The sequence below is a fragment of the Eumetopias jubatus genome, unplaced genomic scaffold (assembly GCF_037043125.1).
Source record: "Eumetopias jubatus isolate StellerSeaLion01/CBP00866 unplaced genomic scaffold, mEumJub1_p1.0 scaffold_9, whole genome shotgun sequence".
Taxonomy (NCBI): Eukaryota; Metazoa; Chordata; class Mammalia; order Carnivora; family Otariidae; genus Eumetopias; species Eumetopias jubatus.
Genome location: NW_028274815.1, coordinates 125,584,896 through 125,595,676, shown reverse-complemented (window position 1 = coordinate 125,595,676; position 10,781 = coordinate 125,584,896).

The following is a 10,781-nucleotide window of genomic DNA, read 5'->3' as shown; positions in this document are numbered from 1 at the left end:
TCAGTTGGAGAATAGAGAACAGAAGTAGTGTTTTCAAGAAGTCTGAATTTGCAATGGAGTGGAAGTCTGGGCCATACCTGTGGGCAAGGTGAGCTCCAGAGATATTTTCAAAGGGTGGGAGGAATTTAACATGTTTTCATGGTGATGGGAATGAGTGTTGGATAAAGAAGTAAGAGTGTTGGTTTCCTTATTGGGGTCTTTTCAGTAAATCTACCTGAACAACAAAATTAATTTTTTAACAAAAAATAGTAAACAGCTACAGCCCCAATAGTCTGTGAGGAATATTTGCCATCATCAATGAATTTATTAATATATTGACAGAAGATGCAAAGAGAATATTTCCAACTTATCTAGAGAAGTACAATTTCCTGCAAATGTGAGAACGTCCTGAATAGTCTAAAGAGCATTCCTTTACTTTAACCCATGAAAATTGGCTTGTGGGCAGACCACAGGACCACTGGAGCATCCCAGTAGTGACCTTATATGCATTCAGAACACCATGGAGGGTGGTCCTGGAGGAAGGATAGCTTGAAAACATATTTCCAATCACTCTATACTAAAATCCTGATCTACCTGCAGGGAATGCCATATGTAAGAGAAAAGGGAAAGACCAACCAAGTTTTTATGTAAAGAACATAGATTAAAAATTACTAAGTTGTCAGACATAAGGCATGTGAGCTACATGGTTTCACTGAGCCATTCTGAGCTCCTACCAAGGTTATGTGTGTGCCCCAAGCATGGTAATATCAAAAGCTGAGGGGCAATATTTCCCTCAGGCAGAGACCTGAGCAGATTAAGTTGAAATGTTCCTGAACTATAATTGCCTACAGTGCCTACTGTGCCTTAATTACCTATGCACTCCTTCCCACCATTGCCTCAAAAAAATACCAGAAACCACTCTATTCCAAGCTGACTAATAGAAGAAAAGATCTGACAGTATTAACCCTACTTGTGGATGAAAGAACAAAACCTTTGTCTAATCCTGTGTGCAGAAGGTACAGATAAAACTAGGGGGTGAAGATTTGCAAAAACACAACCAGACAATTGCAAGCCAAAAATAGCACAAGATAATGATACTCATATAAGAATAGAATTCAGTGAAATTTGGGGGGAAAAGGCATTTCAAAATTAAAAAGGAATGTATTGATAAAAATGGAAGAAGCAATCAGTGCTTTCAAAAGCAGAAAAATGGTATGATTGGTGAATAAATCCTTGGTATGGTATCTTGATAGGGGAAGGAAAAGCTCCTCCTGGAAAAATCAAGAAAAGGTTTGGAAAATATTAACATGTATAAAATTTCATATAAGAATGGAAAAATAATATGCTCAAAGACTAAAAGAGGGGAATTTTACAGTGTTTTGCAATTCAAAGCAAAATTACTTGAAAACATAGAAAATGTAACAGAATTAATTACCGTGTTGCTTTAAGAATAGAGACAAAACCCAAACTGTACAAATATCCTGAAAGAAGTATAAAAAAATTGTCTATCTCTTTTTAAAAAAAAGATTCTATTTATTTATTTGGCAGAGAGAGCACAAGCAGGGGGAGCGGCAGGCAGAGGGAGAGGGAGAAGCAGGCTCACCGAGCAGGGAGCCTGATGTGGGGCTCGATCCCAGGACCCTGGGATCATGACCTGAGTGGAAGGCAGAAGCTGAATGAGCCAACCGGGTGCCCGTAACTATCTCTTGCCTTAGGTCCACAAAGAGCTAGGCCCAGATGATTTAATATAGAGCAATAAGATGAGAAAAATCATGGTAGAAATTTCCTGCAGAAACTTCCTTAAGACCGTGGAAGAAGAAATGATGGGGAGAAAGTACAAGCCCCACGTTAATGCATACAGGAGCAGGATGGGTGACACGGACATTCACCAGGGTGATAATTTGGATCAGCCAGTACAGCAAAGTCCACCCCTTTCTATCACTTGTATTTGGAGTAGTGTTCATCTCTAAGAGTTCTATACCCAGCAAAACTACCCAGCAAAAATGAAGGAGAAATTAAGACACTCCCAGAAAAACAAAAACTGAAGGATTTTGTCATTAGTAGACATGACCTACAAGAAATGCTAAATGGAGTCCTTGAGGAGAACTGAAAGAACACTACGTAGTAATTCCAAACCATAAAAGGAAATAAAGAATAACAGTAAAGGTAAATATTTCATCCACATTCCTTGTTACAGCTGCATAGCACTTCACTGTATACATGTACCACCATTAACCCAATCACTCTCCTCCCCATGTGTGGGCATTTAGGTTTTTTCCAATATTTAGCTCTTACAAACAATGCTGTAATTGATGCATGTACTTTAAAGATTTTATTTATTTATTTGACAGAGAGAGAGAGAGAGAACAAGTAGGCAGAGAGGCAGGCAGAGGGAGAGGGAGAAGCAGGCTCCCCACGGAGCAGGGAGCCCGATGCGGGGCTCGATCCCAGGACCCTGGGATCATGACCTGAGCCGAAGGCAGCCGCTTAACCAGCTGAGCCACCCAGGTGCCCCTGCATGTACTTTAATTCCACACTTTGGCTTATATTATTCTATTGGGCTGGAATTGCTACCAGAAATGTAGCAATTGCTACTGGAAAGTATAACCTATACTTTCATTCAGAGTCAGGCCAAGCCAATGTGTCCATAGTCGTTTTTGAAAGACTCCTAAATCCTCTTGCTTTGGTCTACATCCTATGGAAAGAAAAATGACTTTAAATCAGAACAGATAATTCCCATTCTCAGCTCTGCTTCTGACTCCTAAACAGTTTTCCCGTCTGTAAGATGGAGGCAGTTTTCTGATTCTGTCAACAGGGATTTCAACTCCAAACTCAATGTAAGGTTGTGGCTCAGGGCATCTGTTACAAGCTGCAGAGAACCTGACTCCTAGGGACAGACACACATGGATGGCTAGAACAGAGCTTGCAAGGTCCTGGAAAATGGCTCAAGCGTGCCTAAGCTTATAGTGACGTTCGTTGCTTTACCCCTGGGGTGTGTGAAGACCCTGGAGAGACGGTATCCAGTTCCTTGTCTCAGCAACAACTAGTGGGTACTGGGGAACTTTGGGTGTCTGGTGGAGGGTGGTGTCAAACAATGACCTATTTTCTGGTTTCTTTACTCACAAGCCACACTGAACACTGTCTCTAACACAGCTCCATAGAAGTAGCTCAGAGATTTTGTCCAGGGTAAGAGGCAGTCTGTAACAACAGAGACCTCTGAAGCTCTCCCCCTAAAAATGGGCTTTATTTGGAACAGAGCATGGAAAAGTTCAAGCCTATAGGCGCTCTTTAAAACAATGGAGATTTTGGTGGTAATCAATTAAGAGGAAGCTGGCAGCTCCATGAGAGCAAAAAGCTCAACTACAAGCCAACTAGTTTACTAATTTACAACTAGTAATTCCCAGAAAGATTCATTGAAAAAGACAACTAAGGAGAACCCTTCTAGGGTGGGAACAAACCTCAAGGACTACTTCTGCAAAGGGGCTCAAATAATTAGATAAAACTGCAAAACAATTTCTGCCACAGGGAATGTTTGGGGAAAAAAATAGAACGATCAACTGACAATTTTGTGGAGCCTACAAGATGGGTGTGATGCTGACAGCCACACAGCTTAACAGACAGCCAGGGAGACTGATGATAATCTTCCTAAAGGAACACTGAGGCTGAGACATGGGAAAGGACTTAGGCTTCTTGGAAATTTCCAGTATTTGAGTGTTTTTAGTATTTGGAGGGATCCAGTGTTCTGTTCTCAACCAGAGCGATTTTGCCCCCACCCTGAGGACATTGGGCAATGCCTGGAGACATTTAGTCTGGTAGAGGCCAGGAATGCTGCCAAACATCCTACAATGCACAGGAAAGCTCTGATCCCCACAAAAAAGAATGATCTGACTCAAAATGTTAATAGTGCCAAGACTGAAGAATCCTGGGTTGAGTATGATGGACTAGTACTTGTGTTCATCAAGCACAGTTAAGGAAAGGACATGACTGGGTATTGGGTCCTCTCTGAAAGCCGCAGCATCGAGCAGATTTTGATCAGCTGTCCTTCTGCCTCTTGATCTTCAGGAGACATCAGTTCTTCCAGTGGCTCTTCTGATCATTATACCTAAAGGTCTCCTAATCTGTGGAGTCCAGATTCTCAGCAGGAGAACTTCAGCTCTTGGTTTTATTCTGAAGGTCAATTTTTTTTTAAATCAGGAGTGTGCTTTGATTTTTAGTTTGTTTACTTTTTAGAGCCCACTGAACATGTTCTGTAACGTGCTTGAAATCTTGTAATTGGAATTTCCTTTTGCAATTTATTTTTTGGTAACAAATGCCCTATTTCAAGTAGAAGCCTATTTATGAGGGGACAGGACAAGTCCCATTTTACTTCAGCTGTTAAGTCCGTCCCCAAAATTGTTTGAAAGTTTTCGGTCTATTTCTAAAGGCTCTTTATCTTTATTTTATTACACTTTTGATTCTTTGTGCAATCTATCCTTGAGAGAAGGCTTCTGAAATGGCCCTAGTGTGTTTCTGGTTTTTCTAGTGCTCTCAAGACCATTTTAAATAATAAATTACTGTATACCATAGATCAAGTAACTTTTATACAATCAATAACCAGTGAGAAACCATAGTGAAAGAGAAGATTCCATTCACAAAAACAGACACACTATTTCTTATGCTATAAATTTGATGCATTGTGATGAAATAACCAATAGTTGAGGTTTACAAATGACCCAAAATTGTTATAAATATCACCTGATAAAGTAAGCATTTGAGATTTTCCAGGAAAAAACTGATGATAAATTATCATGGGAGAAGGAGTTATATATGTATGTATGACACATACCCCCCACCCTCACCCCCATGCTAGGCACTGTCAGGAATTTTTATTTTATTTTATTTTTATTGAGGTATAATTGACATGTAACATTACATTAGCTTCAGGTGCACACTGTGAAATGATGACCACAGTGAGCCCACTGACACATTTTAATGCAACCAAGATTATCATAAATATATCAACATAATTAGAACATACAGGAATGGTGGGGGAATACACACACATATCAGTGGAAGAAAAGAGAAACTCAGTGCCTATAGGAATTTACAAATTATAAAGGTAGAATTCCACATCACCAGAGAAATGTCGGAAAACTCAGTACATGATATCGTAACAGATTGTCAATAATTCAGGGGGGAAATACTGGATTTCTGTCCCATCCATTATCTCAAAATAAGTTTTAGATGATTAAGGATTTAAGTTATAAAAATACTCAAAGAAAACATAACTGCATTTTTATATAATCCTGATATGGAGATGATCTTCTGAAAGCCACTTGATACAGCTAACCACCTACAAATGAAAAACTTTTGTAAGGCAAAAATCAATCATACAGTAGGAAAAACAATTAGAAATTGGAAAAATGTGAGTAAACACATATGATGGGAATATATATTCTATAATGTGTTGAAAGACTGTTTACAACATAGTAAAGAAAACAGATGCCCTAATAGAAAAATGAGCACGGACCATGAATATATGGTCTACAGAAAAAATAATACAAGTGGATAATTCATCTATGAAAATAAATAAAACCTCACTGATAATTAAAGAAGTACAAATTAAAACAAAACATGATTCCTATTTTGTCGGGGCCTATGAGACTGCTTTCCCACCGCTGATTTTGGGCAATTCCATCTGCCACTGGCCTCTGTCTCAGGTACTGTGAAATGAGTGACTTGTTCTCTTAGGACCTTTCTCACTTGCGAAAGACTCCAAGCATCTAAGCAAAGGTCTCTGCCTGGTGAGGAGTAAATTGACAGAAGAGCAGAAAGATCATTGGGAGGACACTAAATGATACAAAATACCTGGTGATGATGGCCGACTTGGCATTTTGTGGAGTTGACTTCTTCTCTTCTCCCCAAACCAACATTATCTTTGATTCTACGCTTTGGCTTGAGTCATCCCATCACCATGGAATGCCTGCTATGAACCTGATTTCTGGTTCAGGTAAAACCAATAGATCAACAAGTCTTTTTGGAAAGGTTACCCGTCTTCTACGGTTAATGAGCATCCTATGGAAAGAGAAAAAATGTAGTACCAGGATAGGTAGTTCTGGGCCCAGCTGTGCCCTTGACTCCTAGTGTGAGCTTTGATGTCTTGGCTAGACTTCAGTTTTCCCATCTGCAGGGTGAGGGTGCTTATCCGGATTATGTCAAAGGGGACTTCCAACGTCACATGCCATGGAAGGTTGTGGCTCAGGGCATCTGTGACAAGCTAAGAAGCACGTGGTGTCTGTGCATGCTGAACTCCTCCGGGCAGACACACATCGCTGGCTAGAACAGAGTCTTCTTCTCTGAGGAGCTTTCTGGACAAGGAGAGCCTAGGAAGTGGCCAAAGGGTGAGCAAAAATTACCAGGGACCCTGGCTACTCAATCCCCAAAGCTCACACAGAGCCTGCAGATATGATATCAGGATTTGATCTCAGCCCAAACCTCCTCAGCTGCGGAATGCTGTGTCTCGGGGAGAAGCATGGTAGCCATTGAGCTGCTCCCAATTAACCACATGCCTTCTGACTGTGCTGCCCATCTTGGGCATGTCCGCCAGCCTCTTTGGGTAATTTCACTAATATCACACAGCCTCCCACATCATGCTCGCTCCCTCTCCTCACCACTACATGCAGAGTTGAAAGTGTCTTTATGGGGCAGTAGGTGGTTTGGAGAATGCCCGCCAAGAGGCTTCAGGGGCCCTACTGCTCCAATTCCCTTCTTTTTACATTTGGTTAAACTTCAGGTCGGAAGCTGGGGCCAGACACGGAACAGAGGGGAGGGTGCTCACAGTGGGAACGGGGGTGGTTTAGACAATGTTCATTTCTTGACAGCTGAGCATACAAACACCATTCCTATAATTAGGGAGTCTCCTGTCGGGCTAGTGTTGGCCGTGGGAGGCAGAGCCCGGGTCCCCCATAGATGATGGGAAGTCCAGCCGCCCGCTCTCTCTGCCTGCTCGGCGGCCACCACGCGTGCACCGGTACTGGCTCAAACGACGCATGCACGGACTGTCGTGGCTGCGAGGGCGAGCGGTGGAAAGCGGACACAGAGATTAGTAAGAAGAGGGAATTTATTCCGGCAGCCAAGGGCTGCAGCATCTCACCGCCAGGGAGGGAGGGAAGGAGATGGCTGAGGCTTTGGCAGTGTGGGCGGACAAGAGGTGACATCAGCTTGCCTGGAGGCAGCAGGGCTGTGCTTTATTGTGATTCGGCAGTAAAAGACCTTGGGTGTTTTAAAAAAGTAAAAGACAACTGTTGGATCACAGATCTGTACTTCTGAAACAAATAATGCAACATATGTTAAGAAAAAAGAAAAAGAAGATAGCAGGAGGGGAAGAATGAAGGGGAGTAAGTCGGAGGGGGAGACGAACCATGGGAGACGATGGACTCTGAAAAACAAACTGAGGGTTCTAGAGGGGAGGGGGGTGGGGGGATGGGTTAGCCTGGTGATGGCTATTAAAGAGGGCACATTCTGCGTGGAGCACTGGGTGTTATGCACAAACAATGAATCATGGAACACTACATCAAAAACTAATGATGTAATGCATGGTGATTAACATAACAATAAAAAATTAAAAAACAAAAACAAAAAAAATAAAAGACAGGTGTTATTGAGGAATTCGTGTCTGCACAAAAACACTAGGCTGCAGACTAGGGAGGACCAAGCATCATGTAGCGTGGAAAAGTTGAGAATGTAAACTGGAATAAGAAGAGGGGCAGAAAAGTGATCCGGGTTTATTAAAAGTGAAATAAATCACTGCTGATGGAGAAACTGGTAACAGAGCTGTCTGCTGTGGAGCTCAGTATGAGAAGGCACTTTCCCAGGACATTCCCAGGGGGACTAGGGAGTGTGGTCTCCGTTGCAGAGGCTGTAACATCTATCCCAGTGGAGTTTCATGGGGAATTTGGAACCTTATGGAAATCCACAGAGGAGAGGCTACTTAATGCTTGTTGACTGCCCACTATGTGGAATTCTCTTCTTATAGGTTTAGCACCTTCCTTTTTAAGTCTGATGAGAGACAGAGAGGGCCTCCCACCATAGAAAGTGAACAACCAGGCTCACTTTCATTCACCCCTGACACCTAGGGCTGCTCAGCAAATCCGATATACCTCCTGGCGCTTTCGATCTCCCCGAGTGACTCCGAGCAGCAAGGATGCAAGGGTATTCTTTCCCAGGGCCACACAGTAGCCTTGTCCACAGCAGCACCCAAGTAAGGGCCATTGGTGGCCATGGCGAGTGTGCAGCAGTCCATTGCCCACATCACACAGTTGTGGGGCTGTGCTTCTGGCTGTGGTCACGCCGCCTGGAGGCTCTCTTTCTTACAATACCCCCTGAGCTTGAGTTTTCATCATCCCCAGAGCCACATTTTGCAGATTGGGTTCTTAGGGGAGCAGGAGCTGAGACAGAGTGAGGGGCGCAAGTTCCGTTGCAAAGGGCCACCGGTGAAAGTACTGGAGAGAAGCCGGACCGGGCACGGACAGGGAGCCATCACTACGCAGACCTGACGGCATCTCTGCCAGCCTAACCGGGAGCTCTGGAGCAAGCATTTTCCATTAGAGGAGTCCTCCCTCCGGCAGAAAGCACCGCAGCCTTAGCCTGTCCCTGGCTGGGGGTCCCCAGCTCAAGCACCGTGGTAGTGCCTGAGAAGCCCTCAGGGGCTCGTGCTCCCTGCAGTGGATGGCCAGGGGCTCCTTTTTAAAGGGGGTCTGAGCTGCACCTGTCCCAGTCAGACCCCAGTGCCGCCCTTGTGCTGCGGGATGTGCGTCTCTGCGGGCATTGGAGGTACAGCTCCTCCGGGGGGGTGCTCTTCCTGCTGGAGACCACAGAAGATGAGGGTAAGTGGGGCAAACTTCGGCACCAGCCCCTGCAGCTGTCCCTCCTCCTCCTCACCCTGCTGGTCACTCCATTCCATAGCCTCCTTGTCCTCGGCTGCCATCAGGGCTACGCTCTGTGGCTTACCTGGTGGTGAGACCCAGACCCTCCTTCTGAGGGGTCACCACACCCTGCTCGGGCCGGGGCAGCTGCACCTGTCCATTCACGGCCGCACGGGGAAGATGCCGAGAAACTCTGTGCCTTTCCTCTGGGCATCTTCCCTGCTGTCCCCTGGCTCTGCCGGGCCTGTCCTCGCTCTGATCCCGTCTGTTTAGGAAAAATCTTCTCGGATTGGTTTTGCAGATCAGGTCCTTAAGAGCCTGCCCTGGAATTCTCCTGATGTTTGTCCCCAGCCCGGCTCTGTAAAGCTGAAATACCATTTCCCACCAGCCTTGAGCACAACAGCCCTGCCGTTCGTCAGTGCATCAGGGAAGATAGTCGCTGGTCCCCTCTGTCCTCTCACTAACAACAACCATGCACGCCACACCCAACAGCGTCCTGCCTCCCTCCCTCCGCCTCCTCACCCTCAGGACAGCAGCCTGAAGGGGTGAGGAGAGAAGCTGGTCTGAGTGGCCTCAGGATGATTGTCTCTCCCAGTACTTGTTTCCACCATGGTGCTTCATTTTATTTATTTCTGCTTCCTTTCTTTTTATCTAGGTTAAGAAGGTAGAGGTTTGCGTATTCGGTAAATATTTTTTTTAAAATAAGATTTTGATTTATTAATTACAGCTACTGTTTTCCCATCCTCAACCTCATAAATTTATTATTTTACCTTTACTATTATTACTTTTTTAGATGTCCCTTGGTTTACTCTATCCTTTTTTTTTCCTGGCTTTTTTGATGTAAATTTTGATGTGCTTATTTTTATTATTTTGTTTTCATTGACGTAAGTACTTCAGGATACTCTCCTCTGATCTTCTGTATCCTTGTTTTTTGTTGTTCACGTGAACCATCTTACAATGATAGTGTGTTAAATTCTATCGTTGGTGAGCTGCAATCTATGTCTCCTTGCATATCCTGAAGTTACTTTTTTTTTTTAATTGAAGTGAACTAATATGATACTAGTTTCAGGTGCACAACATAGTGAATGGACAACTCTGTGCATTATGCAGTGCTCACCATGATAAGCATAGTCACCACCTGTCATACAATGTTACTAAAATGTTATTGACGATATTCCCTATGCTATCCTTTTCATCTCTGAGACTTATTTATTTCATAACTGGAAGTTTGCACTTCTTAATCTCCTTCCTCTGTTTTGCCCATCCTCCACTCCCCTCCCCTCTGGCAACACCAGTTTGTTCTCTGTATTTATGAGTCTGTTTCCATTTTTTGTTTGTTTGTCTGTTTGTTTTGCTGTAGTTACTTCTTTGTGAAGGAGAATGTTATATGTGTTATGTGGTGCTTACAACGGACATCTTTACGGTGAATTGTGGTTAATAACATTAAATGTGTCCTTCTGACAACTTGAGCAACAAAATAAAATGCAACCCAAAGTATAAAATGTCTGTAAGTCCACACTGATATAGTTAAATGAAAAAACAAGGAGGACAGACAAATCTCCCATACAGATTAATTCCAAATAATTGAGCTTCCTCCCCCTCAAGGAGTATCTTTGTTAAAAATTTATTTATTTTTATTTAAATCCAAGTAACATATAATGTATTCTTGGTTTCAGAGGTAGAGGTCAGTGATTCACCAGTCTTATATAATACCCCCGTGCTCATTACATCACACGCCCTCCTTAATGTCCATCACCCAGTTGCCCCATCCCTCCACCCCCCTCCCCTCCAGCAACCCTCAGTTTGTTTCCTATGATTAAGAGTCTCTTATGGTTTGTCTCCCTCTTTGATTTTGTCTCGTTTTATTTTTCCCTCCCTTTCCCTATGATCCTCTATTTT